General features: G+C 51.8%; 1 protein-coding gene across 1 annotated transcript in view; it reads right to left on the bottom strand.

Annotated features, from left to right (window-relative positions):
• The window catches only part of LOC102158693 (CMRF35-like molecule 1), a 437,861-nt gene that overhangs the window by 202,265 nt on the left and 213,766 nt on the right, over positions 1-21,830 (bottom strand). The gene's annotated exons all lie outside the window — the stretch shown is intronic.

Here is a 21,830-nt window from a genome sequence, read left to right as displayed (position 1 = left end):
ATATAAGTGATATCTTATGGTATTTGTCTTTTCTCTATCTGACTTCACTTCACTTTGTATGATAATCTCAAGTTGCACTCATGTTGCCGCACATGGCATTATTTTGTTCTGCTCTATGACAGGGTAGTATTCCATTGTACACGCACACATGCACACACACACACACACACACACACACACACACAACATCTTCTTAATCCACGCACCTGTCGATGGACATTTAAGTTGTCTCCAAGTCTTGCCTATCGTGAAGAGGGCTGCCGAGAACATTGGAACATTGGGGTGCATGTATCCCTTTGTTTTTTTTGTTTGTTTGTTTTTTGCTTTTGAGGGCCACACCCATGGCATATGGAGGTTTCCAGACTAGGGGTCGAATCGGAGCTGTAGCAGCTGGCCTATACCACAGCTACAGCAATGCCAGATCCAAGCCGCGTTCTGCAACCTACACCACAGCTCACAGCAACGCCAAATCCTTAACCCACGGAGAAAGGCCAGGGATGGAACCTGCGACCTCATGGATACTAGTCAGATTCATTTCCGCTGCACCGCGACGGGAACTCCTGCATGTATCGCTTTGAATCCTGGCTTTGTCCAGGCATGTGCCCAGGAGTGGGGTGGCTGGATCATATGGTAATTCTATGTTTACTTTTCTGGGGAACCTGCATACTCTTTTCCATAGGGGTTGCACTAAATTAAATCGTATTTAATCCTCACAGCAACCCTACGAGGTGCTCCTATCATCTCCGTGTTACAGGTGAGGCACTGCGGATCTGCGAAGCAGTAACTGCCCCAGGGCCACGGAGCTTCTACAATCGAACCCGAAGCAGGGAGGGGAGGGGGGGCGGCAGAGAGCAGCTGTGTGTGTTGCTGTAACTGTTTTCACTTTCTGGGGAGAAGAGGACAGCTGCCTTGGAGTCTGTCTCTGGCTTTTTTTTTTTTTTTTTTTTTTTTTTTGTCTTCTTACCTTTTCTAGAGCTGCTCCTACGGCATATGGAGGTTCCCAGGCTAGGGGTTTAATCGGAGCTGTAGCTGCTGGCCTACGCCACAGCCACAGCAATTGGGGATCCAAGTCACATCTGCGACCTACACCACAGCTCACGGCAACGCTGGATCCTTAACCCACTGAGCAAGACCAGGGATCGAACCCGAAACCTCATGGTTCCTAGTCGGATTTGTTGACCACTGAGCCACGACAGGAACTCCCGTGAGTCTGTCGCTTGTGCATCTTCCAGTCTTTCATGGGAACGCTGACTGTCCTGGGGGGAAAAATTCTTTGGGGATTGTCGGGTGAGCATCCCAGTGTCCATATGTATTGGGTTGAATCGGCTATCAAAAATCCATATCTGGGGAGTGCCCCTTGTGAGTCCGAGGAAACAAATCCAACTCGTATCCATGAGGTTGCGGGTTCGATCCCTGGCCTCGTTAAGGATCTGGCGTTGCTGTGAGCTGTGGTGTAGGTGGCAGACCTGGCTCAGATCCTGCATTGCTGTAGCTGTGGTGTAGACCGGCAGCTATAGCTCCGATTCAACCCCTAGCCTGGGAACCTCCATATGCCATGAGTGGGGCCCTAAAAAGACAAACAAACAAACAAACAAACAAAACACAGAAAAGGAAACAGGGCATCTTAGGAACACGAGGATGTGAAGACAGAGGCCTTTGCTTCCAGAAGCTGGGAGGCGACTTCAGGAGGAGCCTGGCCCTACCGACACCTGGATTTCAGGCTTCTGCCTCCAGAACTGTGAGAGGATAAATTTCTGTTCTTTGAAGCCCCCCAACCCCACCCCAGGTTGTGATCCTCTGTTCCGGCAGCCGCAGGAAATTAACACAGCACCTGTGCCAACTTCTGAGGGTCCTTCCCGGTGTCCAGGTCCCCAGGACACTCTGAAGTCTCCAACTATGCTGGTGGCTGAGGGGACGGGCAGGGAAAGGACGCAGGCAGGGAGAAATCATGTGATGGGCGAGGGCTGGTTTGCAAAGCCAGGGAGTAGAGCGGAAGTTGCGGAGAAGCCCTAGGAATAGGAGTGAAGTCGGGAAATAAGCAGGAGAGGCCAGGCTGCCTGTCCTCTGGGCCTGAGAACCACAAATAAAGCGGGCTGCTGACGAGTTCTTTATTAAAGAGAGAGAGCCCGTTCAATGAATGGATTGTTCTGTCGGCTTCCTCCTTCCACTTCAAGCAGCCCTCCCGGCCCCCACATGGGGGCTTGTGCCTGCGCAGCTGTCCAGCAGACACTCTGAATCCACTCCCACGAAGCCATTCAACGGCTGGGTCAGAGCTGTGGTCAGGATGTGGGAGGGAGGCCAGGCTCAATGGTGGCCACGTATCAGCCTTTATATCCTGGCTTTTACCTTGGTGCCAGGGCCTAGGCTCCACCAGGATTCCCACTGCTCAGGGCAAGCCAGCAACACCTGGGTGACAGGAGGGGACGAAGGCTGCCCAGTGGTCTTCTTTGAAGGGTTTCTTCCTGTCCCCACACTCCAGCAAAACCAGGACCCTCTAATGCTGTCATAGCAACAGCCCTTCTTATCTGGGCAGCACAGGAGCCTGAGGAGTGGGGACTGTCCCTTGTTCTGGGTGGCAGCTTAGCTCAAAGATGGAGGCCTTCAGGAGTTCCCGTTGTGGCTCAGCGGGTTAAGAACCCAACTAGTATCCATGAAGATGTGGGTCCAATCCCTAGCCTTGCTTAGTAGTTAAGGATCTGGCGTGGCTGTGGTGTAGTCCAGCAGCTGCAGCTCCGATTCAACCCCTAGCCTGGGAACCTCCATATGCCATGGGTGAGGCCCTAAAAAGACCAAAAAAAATTTTAAAAGGTGATAGTCATCAATTCCTGCCCTCCTTGTGGGTACACACCATGGACATAGAGTTCATTTTTCCACCCCCTTGTATCCACATTGCTTTGACAAAGAGACCGTGGCAGAAATGATGCTGTGCCAGGTCCACGCCCAGCTCTTGAGAGGACTGGCCATTTCCACCTGCTCTTGGAGTCGTGAGCTGCCACTTAAGAAGCTGAGGGATGGGCATTCCTGTTGTGGCTCAGTGGGTTCAGACCCCAACATGGTGCCAGCTTCCATCCCTGGCCTTGCTCAGTGGGTTAAGTTGCTGCAAGCTGCAGTGCAGTTTGCAGTTGCGGCTCGGGTCTGGCGTAGCCTGGCAGCTGTAGCTCTAATTCGTCCCCTCACTTGGGAATTTCCATGTGCTGCAGGTGTGGCCCTAAAAAAAACAGAAGCTGAGGCCTTCCTGCTAGACCGAGGGAGAGAGAGGCCACGTGGAGGAGCCCTGAGCTTCCACTTCGGACATCCAGCCCAGTTGGGCCTTCACGTGACCACAGTCTCAGCTGCTCTGATTGCACTGCACAGAGGCCTGCCCCCAGGGCCAAGGAAGAAAGGGCCAGTTGAACCCCATCGACCCATACAACCATGAGACCTAAAAATAGAGTTTTGGAGTTCCCGTCGTGGCTCAGTGGTTAACGAATCCAACTAGGAACCATGAGGTTGCGGGTTTGATCCCCGGCCTTGCTCAGTGGGTTAAGGATCTGGCGTTGCTGTGAGCTGTGGTGTAGATTGCAGATGCGGCTTGGATCCCGCATTGCTGTGGCTGTGGCGTAGGCCAGCGGCTATAGCTCCGATTAAACCCCTAGCCTGGGAACCTCCATATGCTGCGGGAGCGGCCCCAGAAATGGCAAAAAGACAAAAAAAAAAAAAATATATATATATATATATATATATATATATATATATATATATATATATATATATATATACAGAGAGAGAGAGAGAGTTTTAAGCCACTACATTTGGGATAGTTTGTTTACACCGCCCTCAGTGAAAGAGTCCCCCTCATCTTATTCACTGGCTGCTGTGGGACCACAAAGGCCTTCCCCAAGTTCCAAGGCCAAGGCCACAGTCCCCCATGGCTGAGTTGGCCCAGGGGTCTCCCGGGTAACCCACCCTAGTTACGGAGCTGAGTTGCTGGGTGGCGCTGCTCCTTCTAGGGTCGGTAGGAAACCTTTCCATTAAAATCAACAAATATTTGTCAAGCAGCCAGGATGTTCATGGTACTCCGAGAAACTCAAAGAGACATACAAGGCCCTTTATTTGAAGAGCATTCAATAGCTTAGCAAGCACTCTACCTTATTGAACCTCATTTCATCCGTGACAACCACGAAAGGAGGCAGGCAGGCATCACTCCTTTTGTTATTGAACAGGAAACGACACAAGGCCACACAAATAGGAGCAGCAGAACCAGGGCTGGGAGCCAGGTCACCTAGCTACCTGTCCGAGGGCCCCTTTGTGCTGCACCCCTATTGTTCCCAAATCATCCTGGATAGCACTTTGGGGCTCAGGTGGCCCCTTTTCCCAGGTTGGAGGAACAGAGACCTGGGGGAGAGAAACCAACCACAGGTGCCAAGTCTGCCTTGCAATTATGGGCCTTGACGTCACCTTCCTAGTTTTAGGTGTGGCTCTGCCCTTAGTTGTAATAACGTGTCAGTTACCTTGCTGAGCTTAAGTCTCTGCCTCTGGGAGTTCCCTGGTGGCTCAGTGGGTTAGGAGTCTGGCATTGTCACAGCTGTGGCGCAGTCAGATCCCTGGCCTGGGAACTTCTACCTGTCACAAGCATGGCCGGAAAAAAAAAAAGGACAAACAAAAGTATGAATGACCTGCTGTGGGCCTCAGTGTCTTAATTCTAGAGTTCAGATTACCTCTTTCCAACACTCATAATTCAATTTTGTGGGAGAGAGCAGCCCCAAATCCTTCCCCCCCAAAAATCTCGTGCAGATTTGGGATTAAATCACTGCCCAGTTGGAGTTGGTGTAACTAAACCATAATGCTTCACAGAAGCATGAACATTGCCATGGCAACGGCTTTTGAAAAAGGAGCTGCAAACTTCAGTGCTACCTGGGCCAGGCAGGCAGCATAGATGAGAGAAGGCTGAGTGTGGGAGACAATAGGGAGTGGTGAGGAGTGTGGCAAACTGAAGGGCTCCAGCCAGTGGAGGAACGTGGAATGCGTGGAAATGTGGACACAGAGTTACCCCTTCTTCCAGTTTTATAAGAGAAGCTAAAAATCTAGGCTTTCAGGTAAAACCTGACTTTTAAGATCTGGCAATAGATTCAAATTTGAGATCCTGGGTGGATAAAACAAAACGTGACTCTAGGCTGGATTGGGCCTAAGAGCTGCAGTGTGCGACATCTGTCTTGGGGCCACCTAACTCAGCGGGGCACTGAAGATGTCTAGCTGGTCTCCTCACACCCTCTGCAGGGGTTCAGCCATCAGTTCCAGAAGTTCTGACTCCACCTTGGAAAAGGCCACGCTTCTGACATCGCTTCACCCTCACGGCCATCAGCTTCCCATCCTCTCTCACCTGGACCACCAACCCTGGGGCCCTGCCCCATCGTTGCCACCAGCCTCCTGGGCTCCTCCCTCCTTCCACGATCCCTTTCATGAGCCACATTGGGCTACGCATTGTTTTCCGAACCCACCAAGACCCCATGGCCTCATGTCTCCTTTCATGCTGTTCCCTCTGCTTAGAATTCCTTTCCCTCTGCCTTGGAATTCCTCTGGCATTCCCGGCCCATCTCCGATCTCACCTCTAATTCTCTCCTGGGTTCTCCCACCCTCCTTCCGGGCTCCCATGGCGTCCCCTGTCTTTACTCCCAGGGACTAAGTGTACTTCTGTAACTGATAGGGCCCATATCGCACTGACTTGTTGACTGTTGATTAGATTCTGTGTGTCTGGAGGCAGAGATGGACTCAGCTTCCTTTCACCTCGTGCCTAGCCCATTGGGAGTATCCAGGAAGCAGGTGAAGCAATGCACCCGGGGAATCAGGAGGCTACAGTAGGAAGAGGTGAAGAATGGCGTTCCCATCATGGCTCTTTGGAAACGAATCCAACTAGTATCCATGAGGATGCGGTTCGATCCCTGGCCTCGCTCAGTGGGTTAAGGCTCTGGTGTTGCCGTGAGCTGAGGTGTAGTTTGAGGAGAAAGAAAGAGAGGAAGAAAGAAAGAAAGAAAGAAACAGGTTTTTGCAGTTATTTTCACATTAAGAAGAGGTCATGCTGGATTAGGGTCAGTCCTAAATCCAGTATGAGGGGTGTCCTTACTAGAAGGCCATGTGACACAAAGCAGAGATTGGAGCGATGTAGATACAAGACAGAACCAAGCCAAAGATTGCCAGCAGCCACCACAAGCTGACAGATACAAGGAAGCCTTCTTCCCTGGACTCTTCAGAGGGCAAAGGGTCCCCTGACACCTTGATTCTGGACCTCTAGCCTCCAGAACTGTAAGAGAATACATTTCTGCTGTGGAAGCTACTCCCTTCGCGATACAGCAGCCTTAGCAAACTAATACAGCGTGCACATCTATTCTATTTTGTTTTGACGGCAACGCTGGATCCTTAACCCCTGAGCAAGGCCAGGGATCGAACCCGCAACCTCATGGTTCCTAGTCAGATTTGTTTCCACTGCACCACGACAGGAACTCCTATTTTATTATTTCTTTTCGGCCATGCTTGTATCATGAAGTTCCCAGCTGCAGGATCGAACCTCTACCACAGCAGTGACCCGAGCCGCTGCAGTGACAATGCCACATTCTTAACCTACTGAACCCCCAAACTCCACAGCACCTATTCTTTGATTTGACCCTCCCAACTACCCTCTTCACTGTTGTTAGTCTGATAGCCAGCCCCCAGTGACCCCACCTCTTTCTCTGGGTAGGTTCCTTTCCACCCCGAATAGGGCTGACCTGTGTCCCTGTAAGCAGAGAGGATAGGGAGTCCCCAGAGAAAGCGAACCAGGCTTGGCTTTCTTGAAAGAACATACATTTTGGCCCTAGGTGCTTTGTGATCTGAGCCTGGCCACATGTTTGCCCTTGAACAAGTCTCAGTAATTAATGGTCTTAAGAGAACAAAAGAATTCAGAAACAAAGGACTGTTATCAGACAAGAGAAGTTAACAATAGCAAAGATAATATATCAGCTGTAAGGACTTCCAGTTCTCTTTCAGTGGTAAAGCTCAACTACCAGATCAACTGGCACCCTTAAACGATGACAATGACCTTTTCTGATCCTTGTGACTTCAATCAACTAAACTTGGACTCTGTCCACTGCCCAAGCCCCTTCATGAACACGCATGCACCCTTAGCTCAAAACTTCCCCGATTTTGCTGTTGAAAGAGGCACTGGTTTGGGAAAGGTTCTTGGTGTTCTTCCTTGCTGAAGGACAAATAAGAAATCCTTCCTCCTCCAGATCTTTGGCTTGGTTGTGTCTTTTTGCTGGACACCCACCGGGAGGTGAATCCAGTTTGGGGATATAAACAATACAGTGTGTTCCTTCCACGGCTCAGTCAGTATGTTCAGTTTCTGCCCAGCCCTCTAACCAAAGCACTTGCGCTGGGAAAAGTCCACAACCATGTCCTGAGGCTGAGAGGCCATACAAAGAGGAGCCGAAGCCTGCAGCCACCAACCAGCTCCATGTGAGGGCACCGTCTTGGAAGCAGATCCTCCGGTTCCAGTCCAGCCTTCAGATGAACGGCAGCCCAGAGAGCATTTTGGCTGTAGCCTGAGTGAAACTGAAACACCTCTGGTTTGAATTCAGCCTAAACCCAGAGACTTGAACCCACAGCTTTTAAATTAGAATCACTCACTTGGTGTGGGGACTTACTGAGGCTCAGGTTCTTTGCGCCTCTGTGCTGAAGGAATTCAGGGAGAGGCAGTAATAGGCAGGAAATAGATTTATTAAGTTAGGATGCTTGTGAGGGACATAAGCAGGCAGGAAAGGAGGCTCTGTCTTGAGGATTAGGTGGGCTACAGTTTTATAATCCAAGGAAAGTCGGGGAGGGGGGGAAGATGGCTTTTTTTATTTTATTTTATTTTATTTTTATTTTTAGGGTCACACTTGTGGCATTTGGAAGTTCCCAAGCTAGGGGTCCAGCTGGAGCTGCAGCTGCCGGCTTACACCACAGCTACAGAAGTGCCAGATCCAAGCTGCTTCCAAGACCCACACCTCAGCTCACAGCAACCCTGGATCCTTAACCCACTGAGTGGGGCCAGGGATCGAACCTGCAACCTCATGGTCCCAAGTCGGATTCATTTCCACTGTGCCCCAGCAGGAACTCCAAGATGGCCTTTTCTGAGCAGATGTCAGGCTTACATCATTAGCTCCTCCTTCATACCAGGTAAGAGAGTATTTGACCCAATGAGGTCACACTCAGACTGTCACGGTGCTTATTCAAATCAGCAGAAAGGCAGTAAATTCTTCTTGAATCACGTCAGCTCCCCATATAATGAGGTTTTCTACCTTGGAATGTCATCTTCCCCTTAAATTCCTATTCTTGCTCCTAAGGATCATTATCTTGCTGAACTTGAATGCAGACCTTTTTATCTGTCACTTAATGACCTGAGGTCTATCTCGCACTTTGATTTATGGTTTTCTAGTTCAGGAAGTCTGCTTCATTCCACATCATTCAGATGGCTTTCTTTTTACTTTTTCTCTCTTTTTTTTTTTTTGCTTTTTAGGGCCTTACCCACAGCACATGGGTGTTCCCAGGCTAGGGGTCCAATCGGAGCTGTAGCCGCCAGCTTATGCCACAGCCACAGCAATGTGGGATCCAAACCTCCTCTGTGACCTACACCCCATGACCTCACGGCAACGCTGGATCCTTAACCCACTGAGCGAGGCCAGGGATCAAACCCGCATCCTCATGGATCCTAGTCGGATTCATTAACTGCTGAGCCATCGGATGGCTTTCTTGAGTCATTATTAACTTACAGAAATCCCCCCAGTTTCCCCTTGGTTTCCCTCTCTATCTGGGGTCCCCAACTGAGACTCCTACCACCACTTGTATGACTACCCTACTCCATCCCTGTCATCAAGAGAAACCCAATCCAGACCTGCACACAATCCACTCCCTCGTTTCTGACTGACTCCCGGATACTGCATGTCATGATAAAGTCTCATTGCTTTTGTGCCGCTAAATTTCATGGCAATTTGTTCTGTCCTGTCTCAAGACAGGCTGTGTGCAGAGCAGTTAAGAGCCCAAGTTCTGGAGTCAACTATCATTTACTGGTTATTGACCTTGAACAAGTTACTTGGGACTCTTTGCGTTTCCTCATTTATAAGCATGTAGAATAATTGTAGCCACTTTATAGACTGTTGGGAGGAACAAAGGTGTTACTGTATAACTTATAACAGTCCCTGGCACATGGTAAAGTTAGTTATTATTATATGCGTGAGAAAAGATCTCAAGAGACGTCTCCAAGGCTACACAGCCAGGGATGCCGCAAGAGGCTGAGTCCAGGACCCAGGTCTCCTGACTCTCTGCCCAGTGCTCACTGTTTAACTGAATGGCTGGGGAAGTCAGATGCTTTATGCGTCTCTCATTTCTATCATTCTTTCACCCTGCAGCTGGCCATTTGAACTGCAAAGCACTGTCAGCAGCTGGCCGTACCATTGTGCTGGGGTTGGCAGGGACAGCCAGTGGGGTCAGACTGTGACTTTGGCCCCGGCCCCAGGGGAAGCCCTCAGCCCTTGCAGGAAGGGGCGTTAAAAAAGCATGCAAGAGCAGGCAGCCGCAGCAGGCTGGGCGCCCTCCAAGGGGGCTGTTGGGATCACATTTCATTGCCAGGGTGGGTCTTAGACCAGGAATGAGCTTTTGTTTTCAGCCCTGGTTAGGAATGGCTGAGAGAACGGGACAACTGTTTTGAAATGCAATACGGTATTGTGTCGAAAGGCTTGTCGGGAGTAAATCTCTGTACTCGGCTGCTTTCATTTAAGCAGATCGAAATGACCTTGGACCAGCAGAGGCCCAGGAGCCACAGGCGCCCCTGCCCCCACCCCAGAAGAAGTACCCACTCCCCTTTCTCCTTGTAAATCTGTGGCTCCCGCCTCACATCTGGTAGCAGGAAATAGGGAAAGGATGTAGTGAATGCAGCAATGGGAAAAAAATCAGAAACGAGAAAAGGCAGTGGCATTTGAAATTTACCTTTGAATGAGCGGTATCACCTATGGAAATTGGATGCAAAGATTCCCCAGGTGTGCTTATAGCTTTCCAAAAACTCTGCGTGGCAACTGTAGCTCTTTGGAAAACAACAAGGGAGGTGATTGGGTGTGGTTTTTCCAAAACTGCCACTGCAGAATGGAAGACTATGCCACCCCAAAATATGCCTCTTAGGCACGAGGGTTATTTTGAGCTGATTATTTTGAGAAACAGGCCACATGGGAGAAACTCCAAAAGCAGAGCCACAATTACCCTTTTGCAAGGGAAATTTACATGTATAAAGGAAATCTCAGAGTTCCCATCATGGCACAGCGGAAACGAATCTGACTAGAAACCATGAGGCTGCAGGTTCGATCCCTGGCCTCCCTCAGTGGGTTAAGGATCTGGCATTGCCGTGAGCTGTGGTGTAAGTCGAAGACGTGGCTTGGATCCTGAGTTGCTGTGGCTATGATGTAGGCCGGTGACTACAGCTCTGATTGGACCTGTAGCCTGGGAACCTCCATATGCTGTGGGCGTGGCCCTAAAAAGAAAAAAAAGCAAATTCCTCCATCCCATTCTGTTCTTTTTTTTCCATTCTGTTTTTTTATTTGCTTGGTTGGTTGGTTTTTGTTTCTCATTTTTGGCTGGCCCACAATATATGGAGTTCCTAGGCCAGGGATCAGATCCGAGCCCCAGTTTCAACCTATGCTGCATTAGCCGCAATACCGGATATTTTAACCCACTGTGCTGGGCTGGGGATCCAACCTGCATCAAGGCACTGCAGAGATCCTGTTGCACCACAGTGGGAACTCCCTCTGCCCCATTCTGGACTATCAAAAGTTTTCTGTCTTGCCCTCTGGTCTCAAATATTTTCCAGCCTGGTCTGAACTTATCCCAGTTTGGGCATGAGTTCAAGGTTCACCATCACCTAGAGCTAATTATTAAGACTAGATCTTCCAAACCCAGCCAGACTTTATATTTTTTGTTTGTTTGTTTTGTTGTTGTTGTTGTTTTGTTTTGTTTTGCTTTTTAGGGCTGAACCCTTGGCATATGCAGGTTCCCAGGCTAGGGGTCAAATCATAGCTATGGCGGTCAGCCTACACCACAGCCGCAGCAACACAGGATCAGAGGTGCATCTGTGACCTACACCACAGCTCGCAGTAACACTAGATCCTTAACCCACTGAGCGAGGCCAGGGATGGAACCCCCGCAACCTCATGGTTCCTAACTGGATTCGTTTCTGCTGCACTACAACAGGAACTCCCAAATTTTATATTTGAACAGGCGCTCCAAGCGATGGTTGTGTCTAAGAGAGTTTGAGAGTCACCGAAATACAAATCTACCTTGAAGACAAGCAGATGCTTCCCAGGAAAGCAAAGTGCTGAGCAGAACTGGGGCTGAGGAGCAGCAGCCGACGGACAACTGAGAGTGTGTGGTTGGAGAGCAGTCCGATTAAATGAACACACTCCTGGGAGCAGAGTTTTGATGAGGAGAGAAATAGCCAGAGTACATTAGAAGCCTATCACTTGGGTTCTCCAAAAACAGCTTACTCACGGGGGCTTAACTTTGCTGTAAATGGAGTTTGATTATGATTTCATCTTTTGTCACCCAAACTCAGTCTTTTTCGTTTATTTTATTGTTTTCTTTTTAGGGCCACATGGACGTTGCTGGGCTAGGGTTTGAATCAGAGCTACAGCTGCCAGCCTATGCCACAGCCACCGCAATGCCGGATCCAAGCCTTGACTGCAACCTACGCCACAGCTCACGGCAACGCCGGATCCTTCACCCAGTGAGCAAGGCCAGAGATTGAATCTGCATCTTTGTGGATACTAGTCAGTCTTAACCCACTAAGCCACAACAGGAACTCCCCAAACTCCATCTTTATACTTAATTGCTTACAGTGTAGAATCAAGTCACTCGGTCTCAATTTTAAAAAGGAATGAAGGTAGGAAAGGAGGGAGAAAGAAGGAAGGATAGATGGGAAGGAAGGAAGGGGAAAAGGAAGAAAAAAAAAAGGTGGCACTCAGGAAATCCATCATTGGAGTTAAGTAAGTGGCAGGGACTCTGCAGAATGTTGGTGGATGGGTTAATGTGGAAATGAGGACAAGTTGTAAAACTAAAGGAAAATGACTGCAGGGACTTGTGGTGTGAGTGACAGCAAGAATGAAGGCTATTGCATCAGAGGCCTGAAGCATACAGATCATTTATGGCCAGGCCCCACTTTAGTAGAACCACAACTGCTATTAAGACCCTCAAACACACCATCAGTGGTTCTGAACTTTGCATAATGACTGAACTTCTGCCTTATCATCAGAGGGAAGGCGAACAGCATGCAAACCAAAGGGGCTGAAATTTCAGCTGCTGCCCGGAGCTCCATCACACTCCCAGAATAGCACAGCTAGGTTCCCAGCAGCCTCTGGCTCCACCGCAGCTGGGCTTCCGGCAGGGGAGCCGAGTCAAACTCCAAGCAGCAGCGCCTGGAACAGCTGGGACTCCACCCAGAAGCCAGCTGGCGGGCCCTGCCCTGCTGGAGGCGCCCCATCTCTGGTGAGTGCTGGCACCTCTGGCTCTTCTCCACCCATCACTCCAGGGTCCTGGCTGAGTTTGAAAGCCAAGGCACCCTCAAAGCCCAGGCGAGGAGGTGGAGACAGAGACTGGGGCTTTAGAAGACTGTTGGGTGATCGATCTAGGCTGGTGGCTGGTGAGGCTGATGTGGCTGGTGAAGGACTGAGTGGCCCTGGAGGGAGGGCAGGCTGTGTTGTGTGCACAGAAGATGTGACCACAGGGGGCCAGGGGCCCCCAGGAGAACAGGGTTGAAGAAGGGAGAAGGGGCTGAGAGGGAGACACAGCCCTGCCACAGGCCAGGCAGCCGCCCAGTGCAGAGCTGTCGTGAGTTTGGCTTCTGAAGAAGGGATTCTTGGAGTTCCCGTCATGGCTCAGTGGTTAACAAATCCGACTGGGAACCGTGAGGTTGCGGGTTCAATCCCTGGCCTTGCTTAGTGGATTAAGGATCTGGCATGGTCGTGAGCTGTGGTGTAGGTTGCAAATGCGCCTCGGATCCTCCGTTGCTGTGGCTCCTGGTGTAGGCCGGTGGCTAACAGCTCCGATTCAACCCCTAGCCTGGGAGCCTCCATATGCCATAGGAGCTGCCCTAGAAATGGCAAAAAGACAAAGAAAGAAAGAAGGGATTCTTCAGAAGGGAGGTTGCAGGATAGACAGCTGGTCAGATCTGCTTCCAGTGTCCTTCTCTCGTGCTGGCCTGAGCAGATTCTTCATCTATTCATTCTCTTGCATATATATATATAATATATATTTATATATTTATAATATATAATATATATTTATATATATATATATTTTGCTTGTTAGGGCTGCATCTGGGGCATGTGGAAGTTCCCAGGCTAGCAGTCCAATCAGAGCTACAGCCGCCAGCCTACACCACAGCCACGGCAACACATAATCTGAGCCACGTCTATGACCTACACCACAGCTCACAGCTCACGCCGGATCCTTAACCCACTTAGTGAGGCCAGGGATGGAACCCGCAACCTCATGATTCCTAGACGGATTTGTTTCCTCTGTGCCACAGTGGGAACTCCTCTTGCAAATATTGAGGCCCTACTACCAGCAGGACACCAAGGAATGCAAGGATGGATCAGGCACACACCTTTCCCTCAAAGAGCTTACACCCTAGCTGAGGACAAAAGACTTGTACATAAATAAACATTCATAGAGGAGTTCCCATCGTGGCGCAGCAGAAATGAATCTGATTGGGAGCCATGAGTTCTCCCCATTGAAGAGCTAGTCTAGTGGAGTTAAAACAAATGGGTTAGGTGCTCCATTGTAGCACAATGGGTTAAGGATCCAGCCTTGTTACTGCAGTGGCTGGGTCACTGCTATGGTGCAAGTTTGATACCTGGCCCGGAAACTTCCTCGTGCTGTAGGCATGGCCAAAAAAGAAAAAAAATAATTTAAAAAAATGGGTAAAGGAGTTCTCATTGTGGCTCAGTGGTAATGAACCTGACTAGTCTCCATGAGGATGCAGGTTCGATCCCTAGGTCTGCTCAGTGGGTTGGGGATCCAACATTGTCATGAGCTGTGGTGTAGGTCGCAGATGCAGCTTGAATCCTCAGTTGCTGTGGCTGTGGTGTAGGCTGGCAGCTGCAGCTCCCATTCAACCCCTAGCCTGGGAACTTTTCTCTGAGCTTCTCGGCCTGGGCTTCTGGGAGCCAGAGGGAGCCACCACGGATCTGAGTGTGGGGCTCAGGAGAGCAGCAAGGCCAAGTCTAGACCAGAGCCCGCTCCTTCCCCTGGGAGAAGGCTGATAGCATCCTTCAATATCCAGGGATCTAACTCGCACCACAGCAGTGAGCTGAGCCACTGCAGTGACAATACCGGATCCTTAACCCTTTAACCTGCTGAGCCACATGCGAACTCCTCCACCTTTATTTGTGGGTTTTTTTTTTTTTTGTCTTTTCAGGACCATACCTTCAGCACATAGAAGTTGCCAGGCTGGGGCTCAATTATCAGAGCTGTAGCTGCTGACCTACGCCACAACTCACAGCAATTCGGAATCAGAGCCGCACCAGCAACCTACACTGCAGCTTGTGGCAACACGGGATCCTTAACCACTGAGCGAGGCCAGGGATCGAACCTACATCCTCACGGATACTAATCGGGTTCTTAACCTGCTCGGTCACAAGGGGAACTCCCTTCCACCCATTTTTATTGTGTGTCTAGAGCACTGTCTTAGGGGCTGCAAGGAAGGCTAGCTGTGAAAGCTAGAGTCCACTGCCCACTGAGCCTATCATGGAATTAGGCGGCAAGATAGCTATGAAGAAAATGTAACTGACCGTGCAAAGCCCAGCAAGAGTGGCAAAGTCACGCTAGAGGGGGACGTTCTAGAAGAGCAGAGGGAGGACTGTGGGGTGGTCACCTGCAAAAGCTCCTGAGAGAAGCAGAGAGCTTTAAAGCAGATTGGTTCAGAGGAGCCTGGAGAGGCCGTCCTGGATTAAGAGTGGGGTACATCGTTGGCGTCTCCTGGTTGGCCTAGTGGTTAAAGGATCCCGTGTTGTCACTGCTGTGTCATGGGTTCCATCCCTGGCCTGGGAACTTCTGCATGCGGTGGGCACAGCCACAAACAAAAAATAAAAAGCCAAGAACCAGAATGGGGGCCTTTGTGAGTGAAGCCACAGGAAGGTCAGTCCAGGGGCCAGACCCAGAGCTGATCTCTCAGGCTGGAGAGGACATTTCCCGCTCGGAAGAGGAGGGAAAGGAAGCCGCAGCCCAGGTTGAGTGCAGCCTGCAGGGGCCCTGAATGCCACCAGGGAAGGGAGTTTGTTCTTTCACTGTGAGGCAATGGGAGCCAGTGAAGGTCCTATGAATGCCAGGGTGGGAGTGCCCGATGTGGCTCAGCAGTAATGAGCCTGACTAGTACCATAAGGATGTGGGTTCAATCCCTGGCCTCAATCAATGGGTTAAGGATCTGGTGTTGCCATGAGCTACGGTGTAGTTTGCAGACATGGCATGGGTCCTGCGTTGCTGTGGCTGTGACACAGGCTGGCAGGTGTAGCTCCGATTGGACCCCTAGCCTGGGAACTTCAATATTCTAAGGGTTCGGCACTGCTCCCTCCCACACACCACCAAAAAATCACCACCACCAGCACCACCAAAAAACAAGACAAGAATACCAGGGTGATAGTGAGTGTCCACACTGGACTGGGGTTGGCAGGTGACTGGAGGCAGAAAGAAGACTGAAAGCAGGTGATCAGATTGGGTGCAGGTAACACTGCAGTGAGGGAGAGGGTGAGCCCACCCTGAAATGTTCTCACAGCTAGGGGTTGGGGAAGAGGGCAGGATGAGGGAGAGACTCTTCCAGAAGGAAGGGAAGAGGGGCTAAACATTGCTGTGTACCCATTTCTTTTCTTTTCTTTCTTTCTTTTCTGTCCTTTTCTTTTTCTTTTTTGTCTTTTTAGGGCCGCATCCGCGGCATATGGAGGTTCCCAGGCTAGGAGTCCAATTAGAGCTGTAGCCACCGGCCTACGCCAGAGCCACAGCAACTCGGGATCCAAGCCGCATCTGCAACCTACACCACAGCTCACGGCAACGCCGGATCCTTAACCCACTGAGCAGGGCCAGGGATTGAACCCACGTCCTCATGGATACTAGTTGGGTTTGTTACCGCTGAGTGACAGTGGAAGTTCCTCTTTTCTGGTTTTAAAAGGGGTGGGTAGGCTGAGGCTCCTGAACCCCTGGACCCTTGGCCTTGACCCTGATACCTAGATTCACTCAGTTTGTCAGTGGAGGCTTTCCAGACCTGAGTAGCTCAGAAAACCCAGGTCCCTCCTTCCACAGGGAGCTGCTAAGTGGCCAATGAGCCATGGACAGGGAAGGGGGGGACAGGAAGAGGTAGATTTTGTGGCCACCGTGGATGGGCATCAGGTGACATTCCGGCAGGCTTGACCCAAGGTCCATTTCCAGAGGGATCATCCCTGGGCAGCGGGAGGTGGTGAATGAGGGTTTGTCTCATCTGCTCCAGGGCCCCTGGCTTCCCAATTCTTTTTTTTTGTTTCTTTCTTTCTTTTTTTTTTTTTTTTTAGGGCCACACCTGCAGCATATGTAGGTTCCCAGGCTACAGGTCGAATTGGAGCTGTAGCTGCCGGCCTACACAGCAACGCAAATCTGAGCTGCTCCTGCAACCTACACCACAGCTCATGGCAAGGCCAGGGATTGAAACTGTGTCCTCATGGATACCAGTCAGATTTATTTCCGCTGAGCCACGACAGGAGCTCCAGCTTTCTGATTCTTAAGGGACCACTTTGGTACCTGGGTCCTCTCAAAATGCCAGGTGGTACCAGGCTGCTCCAAGCAGGCAGTCCTAGGAGCCTAAGCGAAAAGGAGGCTTAGCCAGACACCGCAGCCTGGGCAGCAACCAGTTAACAAGGAGCCTGGGAGCAAGGAGAGGTCACATGCAAAATCTGTTTACCAGCCCTCGTGGGACACCCAGCCGCCCAGCACAGGATTCCAAGCACCTACTAGTCAGGGAGCCAAAAACCCCACCCTCAGCTCAGGGAGGGACTAGTCTCGCTCCACTGGGGCCAGGCGGCGAGACCTGGGGCCATGGAGCCTCTAGGAAAGGGGAGCGAGGAGGAAGCAGACGCAAACTGCAACTGCAATCCAGGACTCCTGCTCCCCAGGCCAAAGTGAAGTCCCTCCAGGGAGCAGAACTGACCTCTAGCCCGTCCAGGGTCCGCTCCTCCGGCGCCCCTGCGCGCTCTAATGCAGTGTGTCGCTGGCCCAAGAGAGGTCGTGTCTCCAGCAAGCACTAGGCTTGCCTGCTTCCCAGGAAGGTCTGCAGCCCGAGGGCAGGGCAAGTGCAATTGCTAGACTGTTCACTGTTCGCCTGATGTTTCTGGGGTCCTCCCTTGGGGTGAAGGGTGTAAGGGCAGAGCGCTACCCTCCAGGGTGGCTTTTTTTGTTTGTTTGTTTGTTTTAGGGCCGAAGCCTCGGCATGTAGGAGTTCCCAGGCCAGGAGGCTAGGGGTCGAATCGGAGCTGGCCTACACCACAGCCAGAGCAACGCCAGAGCCGAGCCGTATTTGCGACCTACACCACAGCTCATGGCAATGCCAGATCCCAGATCCACTGAGCGAGGTCAGGGATTGAACCTGCATCCTCACAGACACTAGTCAGATTCATTTCCACTGAGCCACGATGGAAACTCCTCTTTTTTTATTATAGTTGATTTACAATGTTCTGTCAATTTCTGCTGCACAGCAAAGTGACACAGTCAGACATATACAATCTTTTTCTCACATTATCCTCCGTTATGTTCCATCACAGCTGATTAGATATAGTTCTCTGTGCTGTACAGCAGGATCTCATTGCTTATCCACTCCAAATGCAATAGTTTGCATGTTCTAACCCCAAACTCCCAGTCCATCCCACTCCATCCACCTCCTCCTTGGCAACCACCCGTCCGTTCTTGTCCACGGAGTTTGTTTGTTTTTTTTCTGTAGATAGGTTCATTGTGCCATATATTAGATGCCAGCTATAAGTGATATCATATGGGCTTTCTTTCTGGCTGCCCAGAGGCATATGGAGTTCCTGGACCAGGGATCAGCTTTGAGGCAGGGCAGAGTTTTTAAAAACTTGGTCAGACAAAGGGGGATGGGGCGCAGGGTGTGGGAGCAGAAAGAAGTAGCACGGGTGAAGGCCCAGAGCATGGCACAGCAAAGCTATTTACTGATCACGATAAAACAGAATTGAAAGAATGTTGGAGGGAGTTCTCATTGTGGCGCAGCAGAAATGAATCGGACTAGGCACAGCAACTCAGGATTTGAGCCATGTCTGTGACCTATACTACAGCTCACGGCAAGCTAGGTCCTTAATCCATGAGCGAGGCCAGGGATCGAACCCTCATCCTCATGGATGCTGGTCGAGTTCTTAACCCACGGAGTCACAATGGGAACTCCCAGACATGGCTTCATTTGGATGTTACAGCAAGATGTGGGGGTGCTGTTGTCATGCCCCTTTTACAGTGAAGGAAAGTGGGGCTTAGGGAAGAGAACTGACCTGTCCTGCACACAACTGGCAAGTGGCAAAGTTGCACCCAACCCTGGGCCTTGTCAGTAGCTTTGGCTCATGCAGCTCAAAAGGGAAGTGATTTAGGAGTTCCCTTGTGGCTCCATGGGTTAAAGATCTGTGTTATCACTGCTGTGGCTTGGGGTTTGCTCCTGGCTCTGGAACTTCTGCATGTTGTGGGTGAGGCAGAAAGACAAAAAGGAAGTATTCCAATGAATAAAGGCAGTTTCAATTGGCCATCGGCAAGCAGGAGCTCACACAGCTTTTTTTTTTTTTTTTTTTTTTTTTTTTTTTTTTTTTGTGGTCTTTTTGTGTTTTTAGGGCTGCCCCCAAGGCATGTGGAAATTCCCAGGCTAGAGGTTGAATCGGAGCTGTAGCTGCTGCCCTACACCACAGCCACAGCAACGCAGGATCCGAGCTGCATCTGTAACCTACACCACAGCTCACAGCAATGCCAGATCCTTAACCCACTGAGCGAGGCCAGGGATTGAACCCGCGTCTTCATGGACACTAGTAAGGTTTGTTAACCACAATAGAAACTCCTCACACAGCATATTACAGACAGTCCCCCACAATCCATTAATCCAAGATCTCTCTGAGCAGGGAGTGGACAGTGTCCCTATGGACACTAGTTCTCTAAGTGATAGCTTTTGGTGAGGATGGGAGTTCAGAAAGGCTTCCACGGCCAGGAGTCACTAAACTGCGTGAAGGGTTTTGGGGGCACCGATGAGGCAGCCTGCAGTGGGGAGTCTTGGAAGCAAGGGCATCTTCCACCAAACTTTTCTTCTGGCCACTGGCTGTGTCCAGCAGCATCCACACGGCCAGCCTCCTAGGACTGAGGATGGGGCTCTCAGGATTTCCACCTCCAGGGTTCCTGCCCTTGACAGGCCCTAGGGAGCTAAAGCCAAGGACACCATGGATCCTGGAGGCTCAGAAGCCCCAGGTCATTTGCCCGGAGGGCCTTGCTTTCTTTTTGGAGGCAGATCCTGTTCAGGAGGGAGATGGGGTGGAACGGCAGAGAGCAAACTGTTCTCAGAAAAGTGCCCTATGTTCCCACTGCTGTCATCCCACCGGGCTGGCCGAGGGCAGAGCTCAGCCTGCTGAGGTGTCCAGGCCCGTGTGTAGGCCAGCACCTGTGGGCGGCCAGGCACCTGAGAGCCCATCCTTACCCTTGCCTAGACCCAGAGCGAGCGGGGACACTTGCCTCTTGGGGGAGGTCTCTGCAGGGTAAAGGGGTTTCCAAAACTTGGAAGCAAATTGAGACGGATGCAGAACCCCTGGGTGCTCCCTGCAGGTCAGTCTTCGCCCACACCTTTCCCAGGGTCCAAGAATCTGCTTTTCATATATGCTAATAAGCGAGCCCTCCCAGCAACCTGGTTTGAGCATAGGTTGCCCAGTTAATGAAAACTAGTCAGAGGCCCGAGTGACTTATTAATTTCTGCTAAGTCTGACCTGCCACTCCCTGCCCCAGGGTGGGAGGGTCCCACTGCCTGGCCCTTAGCAGCTGTCTGCATCCCCTGAGAGGTGGGGTAGGAGGTGGAGTAGGGGGAGGGGGACCAAAAGCCCAACTCTGGCAGACACGGGCTCTTCCTCTTTTTTATTATTATTTTTTTTTCTTTTTAGGGCCACACCCGAGGTATATGGAAGTTCCCAGGCTAGAGGTGGAATCAGAGCTGCAGCTGTGGGTCTATACAGCAGCCACAGCAACCCCAGACTGGAGCCACATCTTCAGTCTACACCCCGGCTTGCTGCAAGAGCCAGAGGCTTAACTCACTGAGCGAAGCCAGGGATTGAACCGGCATCCTCCTGGATACTAAGGATTCCTAACCCACCAGTCACAATGGGAACTCCTGCTCTTCCTCTTAATATTGAAAAGAACTGAAACAATTCAGTCTTTCACCACATTTCCCAGGCCAGCCAGCGAGGGCCAGGCGCAGGAAGAGGTACAGAGTTCCAGAAAACCAGGGCCCCAAAGCCAGTTCTGGCCGCTAAGCAAACCTTGCCTCCAGGAGTCCGAAAAGCTGGCCTGCGAGGGGAGGAGCCGGCCTGGGGTTTATCGCTCTGGCAGCTCCCGGTGATTCATTGAGTTTGACTTCTGGTTGTCATAGACTGAGACACGCAAACAAACTGCCCGGGAGGTACCCCTCCCCTCCCGGCGCCCTCCCTCCACCTTGCAACCCCCTCGCCCGTGACCAGCCGCCACCACCCCCGCCCCCTGGATTCCCGGCCCCCTCCCGGGTGCTCCCGGCTCACATGCCCAGCTGCCCGCCCCGCCACCGGCTGGCCCCAACTGCGCGCTGCTGGCGATCCCCCAGGCAACTCGGCGTCACGAGAACCAGCACCCCAGAGACCCGGCGCTCTGCCCTCCCTTCGCGTCCCCTGGGCCCCAGCCAGGCCCAGCAACCTCTCCCTTCTCGGTATGCCGCGGCCCCTCCGGGCCTCCGGCGCTAGCTAACTAGGCCCCGCTGGGCGCCCCCGGACAGCGCAGCCCACCTCCCGCGGAGCCTGCGGCCCCCGGGGAAGGCGGCCGGAAAATCTCTTGTTTACTGGGCGGGAGCGATCCCAGCTTGGATTCGCTTCCCCTTTTCGGCAGTTCCCCGTCTGCTGATCCTGGAGCCGGAGGGGAAAGGGTGGCAACTCGCTGATCCACCCGGGGATAGGTGGTGAGGGTGGGGCATGGGGAGGGGGTACCCGAACTCGTGGAAAAGTCCCCAGGCGGCGGGGGGATCAGGACTCGCTGTCAGGCCGATGTGTCCCAGAGCGCAGAGACCGCGGGAGCCGGTTTAAACGCTGTACCTCGGGGAACAGAACCGTGAAGGCTAATTAGGACAAGTCGGAACAGGGAACGGGGGCGCGGGGAGGAGAGCGCGCGCTAAGGTGTCGGGGCGATCGCAGGAAACTCAGGCGCCGGGCGGTCGGACCTAGGGCGACTTCTGCCCAGTGTCCTGAGTGATTCTGTGCCCGGCCCACGGCAGTGCTAGGGGCGCGCGCAGGGGGGATCCCACGCAAACTTGGTGACCGAGTGCCGGGGAAGGATCGGACGTGCAAGAGGCGGACACTCTGTGTGTGTGTGTCCACGTGTGCAAAGTCGGGGAGGGGAGGCGGCACAGAAAGCGTGACACAAACAGACTTCGTGTCTGCGTGTGGGTCTCGCTCTAGCCCGGAGCAGCGAACTGTGGCCCGCGTGTGTCTCACGGGAGAGCCAGGACCAAGGTGACAAAGACTAGGAGTCCGCCACGGAGAGACGCACCAAGGTGGCCTCCGCGCGTGTCTGCGTGC

Source organism: Sus scrofa, chromosome 12, assembly GCF_054392235.1.
Source record: "Sus scrofa isolate SSC_HxYL_T2T_F1_AM1 chromosome 12, Sscrofa_HxYL_maternal_Yorkshire_Landrace_v2.0, whole genome shotgun sequence".
Taxonomy (NCBI): Eukaryota; Metazoa; Chordata; class Mammalia; order Artiodactyla; family Suidae; genus Sus; species Sus scrofa.
This window is presented reverse-complemented; position numbering and strand designations above follow the sequence as displayed.